This window comes from Carcharhinus amblyrhynchos, unplaced genomic scaffold, assembly GCF_965287045.1.
Source record: "Carcharhinus amblyrhynchos unplaced genomic scaffold, sCarAmb.v2.hapA scaffold_38, whole genome shotgun sequence".
Lineage (NCBI taxonomy): Eukaryota > Metazoa > Chordata > Chondrichthyes > Carcharhiniformes > Carcharhinidae > Carcharhinus > Carcharhinus amblyrhynchos.
Genome location: NW_027649779.1, coordinates 9998418 through 10008966, shown reverse-complemented (window position 1 = coordinate 10008966; position 10549 = coordinate 9998418).

Below are 10549 nucleotides of genomic sequence, written 5' to 3'. Positions count from 1 at the left end.
CATGTAGGGCCTTGGTTATAACTCATTTAAATAGATGTGCATAATCCTGCCCTCTGGATTGGTCCAGTTAGTGTCTATTGACTGCAAATGAGTTAGAACATAGAACATAGAACATTCCAGCGCAGTACAGACCCTTCGGCCCTCGATGTTGCGCCGTCAAGTGGAACCAATCTAATGACCCTCTAACCTAAACTATTCCAATGTTATCCATACGCCTATCCACTGACCATTTAAAATTGGCGAGTCCACAACTGCTGCAGGCAGGGCATTCCACGCCCTTACTACCCTCTGTTGACAAAAGTTTAATTGATCCACATCTTCTGCAGGAAATGACTGATATTTTTTTATTCTGAAGGCCCTCTGCCTGTGATCCATCCAACTGTTATCATCACCGTGAGTTCCAGTAAAGAAATCTCAAACAGGAAATTCGCAATCATCGTCTGTTCAATCATCGATTTCCAGGCAGGGTCAATGGAAGTGAATTGGCTGAAGAATGGGAAACCCACGCATTCAGGAATTGTCACCTCTCCCCCCTGTGAAGTGAACGGGAACTTCTCGGCCAGCAGTCGGCTGACAGTCTCTGCTGGGGAATGGTTCAGCAAAGCGGTCTATACCTGCCAGGTCACTCACCAAGGAAACACTCAGCGTCTGGACATCAGCGCATCTCAGGGTAAGAGACTCAAACAGAGGACAACATATATCATTCTGTTAATCAGAATTAGGGATCTATTAAAGTTGGTACAAAGCATAGAATAACTTGTAAGTTATTGTCATGTAGTTTGCTGCATTAGGACAATATCTCATTCAGAATTTCATCAGAAAAACAATTTTTTGTTATCCCGTCCTGAGATGTGCATTTATTTCCCAAACCTGACGGCACTTAAGTGTCACTCACGTTGCTGTGAATCTAGAGTCACATGCATGCCAGGCCAGATAAAGACAGCAGGTTGATTTTGCTAAGGAGCATTTGTGAACTAGGAGGGGTTTTACAGCAATAGCTTCATGAGAACCATTTCAACTTTTAATTATAGATTTTTACAAAATTCAAATTTCACATTTGCAATGATGGGATTCGAATCTGTGTCCCCAGAGTCTTAGCCCGAGGTTATGAGTCCATTGACAACACCATATGCCACTGCCTCCCCTTAAAAGAGTGTCCCCTTTCGGTTTGAAGCAATATAGTGAGTGAGGTGGCCTTGATGTCAGCTTGTTCCTGAGACAGCTGGTAAAATTTGGAGAGACAGTAGGTGTGAGACTGTTTCACAGGTCACAGCACAGGGGTAAAATATTAGAAAGTGCATCCACCCTGTTTATAAACCAACGGTCAGTGCTTTTTCCCTGAGTTCAGGATGGTGTGTTTGTTTGGGAATTCGCCAATCCTGCTTCATGGAAATGTTACCGCTGCTCCAATATTTAATACAGGGAATAATTCCATAGAGCAAGCTGGTTTCTCATTCGCCATGGAAGATGAAAGGCGATAGTTAGAGATTGATATATAGAAGGCGACTTTGTCTCCTTCAGGCTGAAGACTGCTGTCCTGCTTCTGAAGGGGAACTAGGGCTCATTTCCATTTCTCATTCACAGATCCTCCCCAGTGCCTTGATACCACAGTGAAGATACAGCCACCACCAATAGAACAGGTCTTACTGGAGGCGACCGCGACCTTAACCTGCATCATTTCTCATGCTCCTGATGGAGTTAACGTGTCCTGGATCCGAGACAGGAAGTATTTGAAATCAGAGATTGCCGGAAAGCCCGGAGCGGATCGTGACAGCGTGATCAGCAAATTAAGCATCTCCACACAAGCCTGGCTGAGTGCAGCTGTGTTTGAGTGCGTGGTGAGCCATCAGGATCTGCCGACTCCTCTAAGAACATCTATCCACAAGGAAACAGGTGAGCTGAGAGATTGAAGCAATAAATGTAGGGTCAACGGCAGGGTCCTGAGCAATGTGGAGGAACAGGGAGATCTTGGGGTTCATATCCACAGATCTCTGAAGGTTGCCACTCAAGTGGATAGAGCCGTGAAGAAGGCTTAAAGTGTGTTCGTGTTTATTAACAGGGGGTTTGAGTTTAAGAGCCGTGGGGTTATGCTGCAACTGTACAGGGCCTTGGTGAGACAACATTTGGAATATTTGGAATATTCAGTTCTGGTCACCTCACTCTAAGAAGGATGTGGAAGCATTGGAGAGAGTGACACACTGCCTGCTGTGATAGTGGAGTGCAGAGGAGATTTACCAGGATGCTGCCTGGTTTGGAGGGTAGGTCTTATAAGGAAAGGTTGAGGGAGCTGGGGCTTTTCTCTTTGGAGCAGAGGAGGATGAGAGGTGACTAAATAGAGGTTTATAAGATGGTGAGGGGGATTGATAGAGTGGATGTTCAGAGACTATTTCCTCGGGTGGATGTAACTGTTACTAGGGCGGCATTGCCATAACGTTCATGGTGGGAGATATAGGAGGGATGTCCAAGGCAGATTCTTCACTCAGAGAGTGGTTGGGGTGTGGAATACACTGCCTGCTGTGATAGTGGAGTCGGACACTTTTGGAACTTTCAAGCGGTTATTGGATAGGCACATGGAGCACACCAGAATGATAGGGAGTGGGATAGCTTGATCTTGGGTTCGGACATAGCTCGGCACAACATTGAGGGCCGAAGGGCCTGTACTGTGCTGTACTGTTCTATGTTTCTATGTAAATGCATCATTGTGTCTATCTCCAGTGAAAGTGTACTCGTCAATATTTAGTACTCAGTGCATTAATGTTCTCCCCTGAACTGAACGACTCTGGGCGGATTGATATGTTTATGGGGAGTTTGATGTGTTGATGAGTGAAAAGTGAACTGAAGGCGATGTTATTGGGTTTAGATCGAAGAAGAAGGGAGGAGCCTGATGTGGAGCATCAAAAACCAGAAAACCAAAAAGCAAAAGTAGATCAGTTGGGCCGAATGGCCTGATTCTGTGCTGTAAACTTTCTGAATCTTTCCACTCCGCCCCCCCTGAGTTATTTGAGAAAACAATTGTGTTCACCTCTCCTCCAAGCTGCAAATCAAAACTGGGAACAGTTAAAATCAGAAGCGAAGCACATTTTCCTGATATCTAACCAGTGGTTTCATTGTCTCCAGAATTCTCCAGTTTATTGACATTTATTGTACATTTTCTGCAGATCCAAATCCGCGGGAACCGGTCGTCTCTGTCCTCCTGCCCTCGGCAGAAGACGTCTCCGCTCAGAGTTTCGTCTCCCTCAGCTGCTTAGTGAGAGGTTTCTCCCCCCGAGAGATCTTCGTCAAGTGGACCATCAACGACAAGCCGGTGAATCCCGGGAACTACAGGAACACCGAGGTGGTGGCGGAGAACGGCGATAGCTCCTTCTTCATGTACAGCCTGTTATCCATTGCAGCAGAGGAATGGTCCAGCGGCGCTTCTTACTCCTGTGTGGTGGGACATGAAGCCATCCCCTTGAAGATCATCAACAGAACAGTTGACAAATCCAGCGGTAAACCCAGTTTTGTGAACATTTCCCTTGCACTGATGGACACGGTTAATTCATGTCAATGAGAGTCACTCACTTCCATTAAAAACTACAATAAAAAGAATAAAAACATTTTCCTCTAACGATCAATGAAATACCCAATTGTTTAATTGGTTGTTTTTCAGTTTTACTTCCATATCTTTGATTTGAGTCAGATATTTTCATGTCTCGGACCCAACATTGTTGAACCAGTGCTCCCAGCGGAGATTGATACCGGGTCAGGGATAGAATAGAGCACATTCATTACAGGATTCTGCAAAATATCTTCACTGACTTTCCTCCCGCTGAGGGGGAAAAAATCCGACATTTTTAACATGTCTGACACACAAACACAACATTTAGATCTCTGTGTCCCTGCTTCTCTCATTGACCACCTCTTTAAGCTGCTGCACCGCACCCACTGGGAACTGAAGTGAGGGTCACACAAAAAACATGGAGAAATATTCCCCCCATCGGATTGAGGGAGAGTGAAATTGTTAACATCCTGGATTCCCACTAACCCAGCAGAGAGAGGGGAGGAGCAGGAGCTAATCCATGTCCCAAAACTTCCTCAATGAAAAGAGGAGGAATGTCATTATTTAATCCACTCACCTCCACCTCCTCAGTGGTTAGAACCATCAGGGACATTGCATCACCGGGTAGAGAGAGGGAAACTCTGAGCTCACTCTCCTCCCTCTCCCGTGTTTGGAAGGGAACAGTTCTCTACTATAAGGACCCAGTTGCCAACAGTACAAATTAGTTTCCGGTTTACTTGCAACAGATTTTGAAGTATCATTATCTTAATCATTGAAATATAAATATACTAATGCAACATAATTTTAAAATGTTTCAACACTCTTGTTCCTGTTAACCATGTGCTGGCATTGATTTCCCAGAATACAAATTTAAACAAGTCATAGATTCCTCCCCGGGTTTTAACTGTTCTGTCCCTGAGGTCTCTGAGATACATCAATGAATTATTTCATTCTCTCTCCTGATATCACCGTGCCCCTCACATAAAATACATTTCTACAGCAGAACATTGAAAATATGTTCCATTATTCGGGTTGCCTGGATCATATTCACTTCACGATTGTCGGTGAAACTTGGAGCAATAGTTAAAAAAAACACACACTGATAAAACTGCCCAAAACTGTAACAATTATACATACATACATAGGCGTACCCACTCACACACACATACACACATACACACATTCACACACTCACACACTATACACACACTCACACACTACACATACTACACACTCACACACACTCACACACTCACTCTCACACACTCACACACACACTCACACACATAAATACACACACTACACATTCACACACACATACACACGCTCACACATACAGACACACCACACACTCACACACTCATTCACACACACACTCACACACACACACACACATACGCACACACAGACACGTGGACACAATTGCACAAATACACATGCTCATACATATGCACACGAATACAGAATGTTAATATACACACACAAAAGCATACACATACTCCCACACACAGAAATATAGACAGGCACATTCAAATACAGACACAGAATCTCACAAATACACAATACACACAAATACATACACAACAAAAACACAGATAGATTCATAAATAAAAATGCACATTCACGGATCAGAAGAACACACAATATACGCACAAACGAACTCAAACAAGCACGCTCCCACAAATACACGAATGGACCACACGTATACAAACAAAAATACATGCATCCACAAATACTCTCTCTCCCTTTCTCTTTCGCTCTCTCTGTCCCACACGCACCATGCACATACACACAAACACACAAACACACACACACACATGCATGCACAAGGGGCATACACCCGCACACACAGACACGTACTTGTACAAGAAGGCACAAAACAGAACATGCACACAAATTATCAAACTTGTACATACGCACGCAGAACCACATACAAACACACAAGTACACACTTACCTAAACATACGTGACTAGGTACACAGACCCAAACACAAACACATACATGTGTACACACAATACGGACAGATAACATGCATGCAGGTCCAAAACATACACAAACAGATACATACACTCAAACAAATGCATATTCTCACATGTTCACGCTGAAATGATTACAGATATAGAGACCCACAATGTTATACACATTATCACTTATACAGGGAAATACATGTAACAATATTAACACACTGCATATAGATAAACAGAGAGCAAAATATTTTCACACAAACATGTGGATGCAAACATTCACATGCTCATACAGAGCAGAACACCACGGGACACAATACAACACATGGAAACACAGGTATATGCTGACACATTGTTATAAATAACTATCAACAGGATTTACATGCACTAACATGTTAACAGATACACACACAAACACACGGAGGAACAGACACACACAGAAAAGGAAGGAAACATTACTCGAGTGACAGAAATTCACACATTGAAATAGGCAGAAACACGAGCAGACGTTAAGAGTGGCATTAATAAATATACAGAGACTTCACACAATAATAGTCATATATCCACAATGTCTGAAGAATAAATTATACAAATTATACAAATTATCCACAATGTCTGAAGAATAAATTATACACACAGACACACAACTACACAAATCAACAAACACAGGCAAATGAACACGTTCATTATCCCTCATACACACAGATTAACTCAGGACCAAAGATTAATTCAGCTCAGGAAGTGTTCACACACACACACACACACACACACACACACACACACACACACACACACACACACACAAAATCTTAAATATAAACGGCAGGTAAATGATGAAAGGAAAATTTAAGTGTGAATTTGAATGGACATACACACCGATAACTATCCCAATTCTCAAAACACCGCCAAACACGTTGAGAAACTGAATTAAGCTCATGATTTACTAAACATTTCCACCGTAAATAAGCAAAGATTAGAAATTGCATCCCAGATCTTAAACAGTAGCATTCACAGTTTACAGATCAGTCACCATCTGTGGAAACAATCATTGACAGGGGAATGTTCCTCCAGATCAGTCAGAACGTTCTTCAATAAGGGTTCGTGGCAAATAGTTCAAAATGAACTGATTCTCAAGAAAACACCTTCAGTGCTTTCTGACATGGACTCTCCAAGGAATACCAATAAGGATCAGGTGTGAAAATAGTTATGGAGATCTGTTACTGAGTGTCCTGAATTTAACAGGAGATATACATTGAAAATTAGAGATGAGAATGAATGAACAGTTTATGAAGGAGAACAGGGAAAAGAAAACAATAAGATTCCCTGGATAAATAAAGTAATCTAATTCCATTTCCTGGTCTCTGTCCCTCAGACCCCACCGACCGCATCTGGATTGAAGACAGTGAGGATGATAACAGCAACATCTGGACAACCGCTTCCACATTCATCGTCCTGTTCTTCCTGAGCATTTTCTACAGCACTGCCGTCACTCTGATGAAGGTGAGATGATTCAATTCACTCACATTTCAAACTGGCAGAATGGATTTGAAACATCTCTCAATGTTTCACTGATTAAAAACATTAATGTCCCGCATCAGAAACATCTGCTTCAATATTGTCTCTTTATTTTACAGATCAAATGATGGGTTGAATTTTGGACGCTGCAGATTTCGCTCAGCTGATTATAAAGATCTGTGTATGGTTCCAATACAATATCTGCTCTCGGTGAATCTATCAGTAAATTTCTCTCAATTTATCATTCTGGATCTGTAACTGAGGCAACATTAGACATTATTTCAGTTTTCAGTGTGAAAAGTACGAGTTTTTTTGTTATAATGTTATTGTGGTTAATAGTTTCCCCCCTCGTTTAAAATTCATGTACAAATAATTTCTCATTCCTTATTCACGTTTGTTAATTCCTCTTTCTATTAAGGATCTGTTTTCTCTTTCTGGTGTATGTAACAGATGTACAAATATTGACGGATTCTCTGTACATGTCTCCTGTTCTCAATGTGACCCTCGATCGCTATGTTCGCTTTCCTAACTTTAAAAAAAACAATTTCGCTGTAAAATATTCTCTGAATTTTTAAATAAATTTTGAATAAAAATTTAACGATCCCTGTCTTGGCTTAATTCCGTTCTCCTAAACCCATCAACCCCGCTCCATTTCCCTATTACACGGTTTCCCCCCACTTTCCCAGACAGGCATGTCCCCCCCAGTCATGGGTGGGATGTGGTTGAACTCAGGACCCTTTCGAGACAGAGTCACTGCGCCAACCAGTGACCCACCCGTGGAAAGACACCTTCATCTCTGCCCTTTTCTGATCAAACCCAAAGACAGAATGAGAGAAGAATGAGGAGAACCTTGGTGAATTCACTCATAAACTGGTCTGTCATGGAGTTTAGAAGGATGAGGGGGGGATGTTATAGAGACGTATAAGATAATGAAGGGGATGGATAGGGTAGAGGGAGAGAGATTCTTCCCGCTTAGAAAGGATAGCAGGACTAGAGAGCACAGCCTCAAGATAAGGGGGGGAGGGGTGCACTTTAGATCAGAGTTGAGGAGGAACTTCTTCACTCAAAGGGGTGGTGAATCTCTGGAATTCTCTGCCCATTGAAGTGGTGGAGGCTACCTCGTTGAATATATTTAAGACACGGGTAGATTTTGACAGACAAGTGAATTAAGGGTTATGGGGAGAAAGCGGGAAAGTGGAACTGATCCACTTCAGGTCAGCCATGATCTTATTGAATGGCGGGGCAGGCTCGAAGGGCTAGATGGCCTACTCCTGCTCCTATTTCTTATGTTCCTTTCTTATGTTCTTATGGAGGACCAGCAGCATTTAAACTGCCCTTAACCTTGTCTGATTCCCCTTAGTCCGCCAGAAATGAGAAATGAATTTGCTCCGAATCTTCACTTCAGGGCATGAAGAAAGATTGTGTTTCATGTGTTCAAGGAGGCACTAACTGACCGAACGTAAGGCAGAATGTAAAATCAGTGGACTGGATGCAGGAGAAAAACACGAGAATAGTTCCAGAGATCAGAAACTTCAGTGGCGAATATATTTTGGAGAGTTTGGGACTAATTTTCTTGACAGAAAGTTGCTGATGTGACTTTAATGAGGCATTCAAAATCCTGAGGGGTCTTGACAGAGTAGATAGAGAGAAACTTTCAATGGCAGAAGGATTTTGACACAGAGGGCACGGGCTGAAGTAAATTGGTGAAGGAAACATGGAGACATCAGGAAAAAACATTTTCAGACAGTGAGTGACCCAAATCTGGAATGTGCTGTTTGAGAGCGTGCTGCACGCAGAGCCAATTAATGGGTTCAAAATGCGATTGGATAATTGTCTGAAAATGAACTAAATGCGAGACTGTGGGGTACAGAGTGTTATTGGATGAATTGGTCCTTTAGAGGGCCAACGCACACATGACGCTTCAAAACGGCCTTCTTCTCTGCTGTAAGTACTCTATCAATATTGAAAGGGTGACAGTGGCATCGTGGTAATATCTCTGCGAGAGTAATTCCGAGGTAGGCAAATTTCTCAAGATAGATATTGATCCTGATAAATGTGAGGTGATGCATTTTGGAAGGAATAATGTAGAGGGGAGTTACATGATAAAGGGTAGAGCAATTAAGAGTACAGAAATGCAGAGGGACCCGGGAGTGCAAGTGATCAAGTCTCTCAAGGTGTCAACACAGGTGGAGAAGGTTGCAAAGAAAGGTTACGTAATGCTAGCCTTTATAGGAAGGGGTATATAGTATAAGAGCTGGCGTCTAATCCTGCAGTTGGACAGAACGTTGGTTAGACCGTATTTGGAGTACTGCGTCCAGTTCTGGTCACCTTACTACCGGAAGGACGTGGAGACCCTGCTGCTGTGACAATGCACCCTCTTGTTTAAACACTCTGCAATGCTGAGACTGGGGAGAGGAGTGAACAACAGGGAGCAGCATTGCAGCTTCTCTCCCCCCATTGAAACTGGGATTGTTGCTCCATCTGCTGCACCATCCCCACCACATCCACTGGGGGGCAATCTGGACAATGGGCGGCAGGCAGACCTCACTGCGCCTGCGCCACAATCACTCACCGCCAGCGGCCATCTTGCGTTGTCAGGGGAGACGGCCGGCGTCCATCTTGCGTTGCCAGGGGAGACGGCCGGCGTCCATGTTGCGTTGCCAGGGGAGACGGCGTCCCACGCGCTGCACTCTGGGGGAATTCTCCTCCCGCACATGCGCCCAGGCAGTTACATTTTAATCTTTTAATATGTTGAATCTTGATGATTATTATTCACATCCTCACCCGTCAGACTTTCGGTTCCTTCTCCATTCGGGAAAATCGTTTCTATTTTTTATTCCGTCTGTTTTTCAATCACTGCCGCGCGGTGCGCTCTGGGAAAATACTACAGCACATGCGCGGTTCCGCCACCTGCCTCTTTATACAAATATGTATTTTATTTAATTTTAATTCCTTTCCGGGTGGAATTTCCGGGTGGGAATTTCTCTCACTTTCTACATTTCTGAACCGTCGCTTTTTCCTCGACGGGGGAGGGGCTGATGGTGACGTCACTGCAATATGGCGGCTGTCCCCGCCTCTCTACAGGACCCGGATGTTCCGCCAACGAGCAGCGGCCGGGCCGGAGTGGGCAAGAGGTGACACTGGGCGGAGCAGCGCCCGGGCGTGTTACAGCGATCCCCGGTGGTCAGGAAGGGAAATAGCAGCAGGACAGTCTCTGCCCAAAGGCTTCCCCAGTTCAGCTGCTCAGAGACACTGGGAACCTCTTCAACTGGAAACTTCAGCTTCTCACATTCACCCCCTGTGTTCAGTCATTATTTCATAGACAACCCCTGTTGTGAAATCAGAAATAACTTGTTCACATTAAAAGGGGATGGGAATCTGAACCATTCTGCTCAAAAAGCTCTGCTCGCCTTGAAATTTCAATTGAAACGTTCAAGATGAGAATTTATAGATACAAGTCATGTTGTATGTGGAACGCTCATGATGCCACAATAAGATCAGTATAGACATCTCACAGGGTTGTGTGACTGG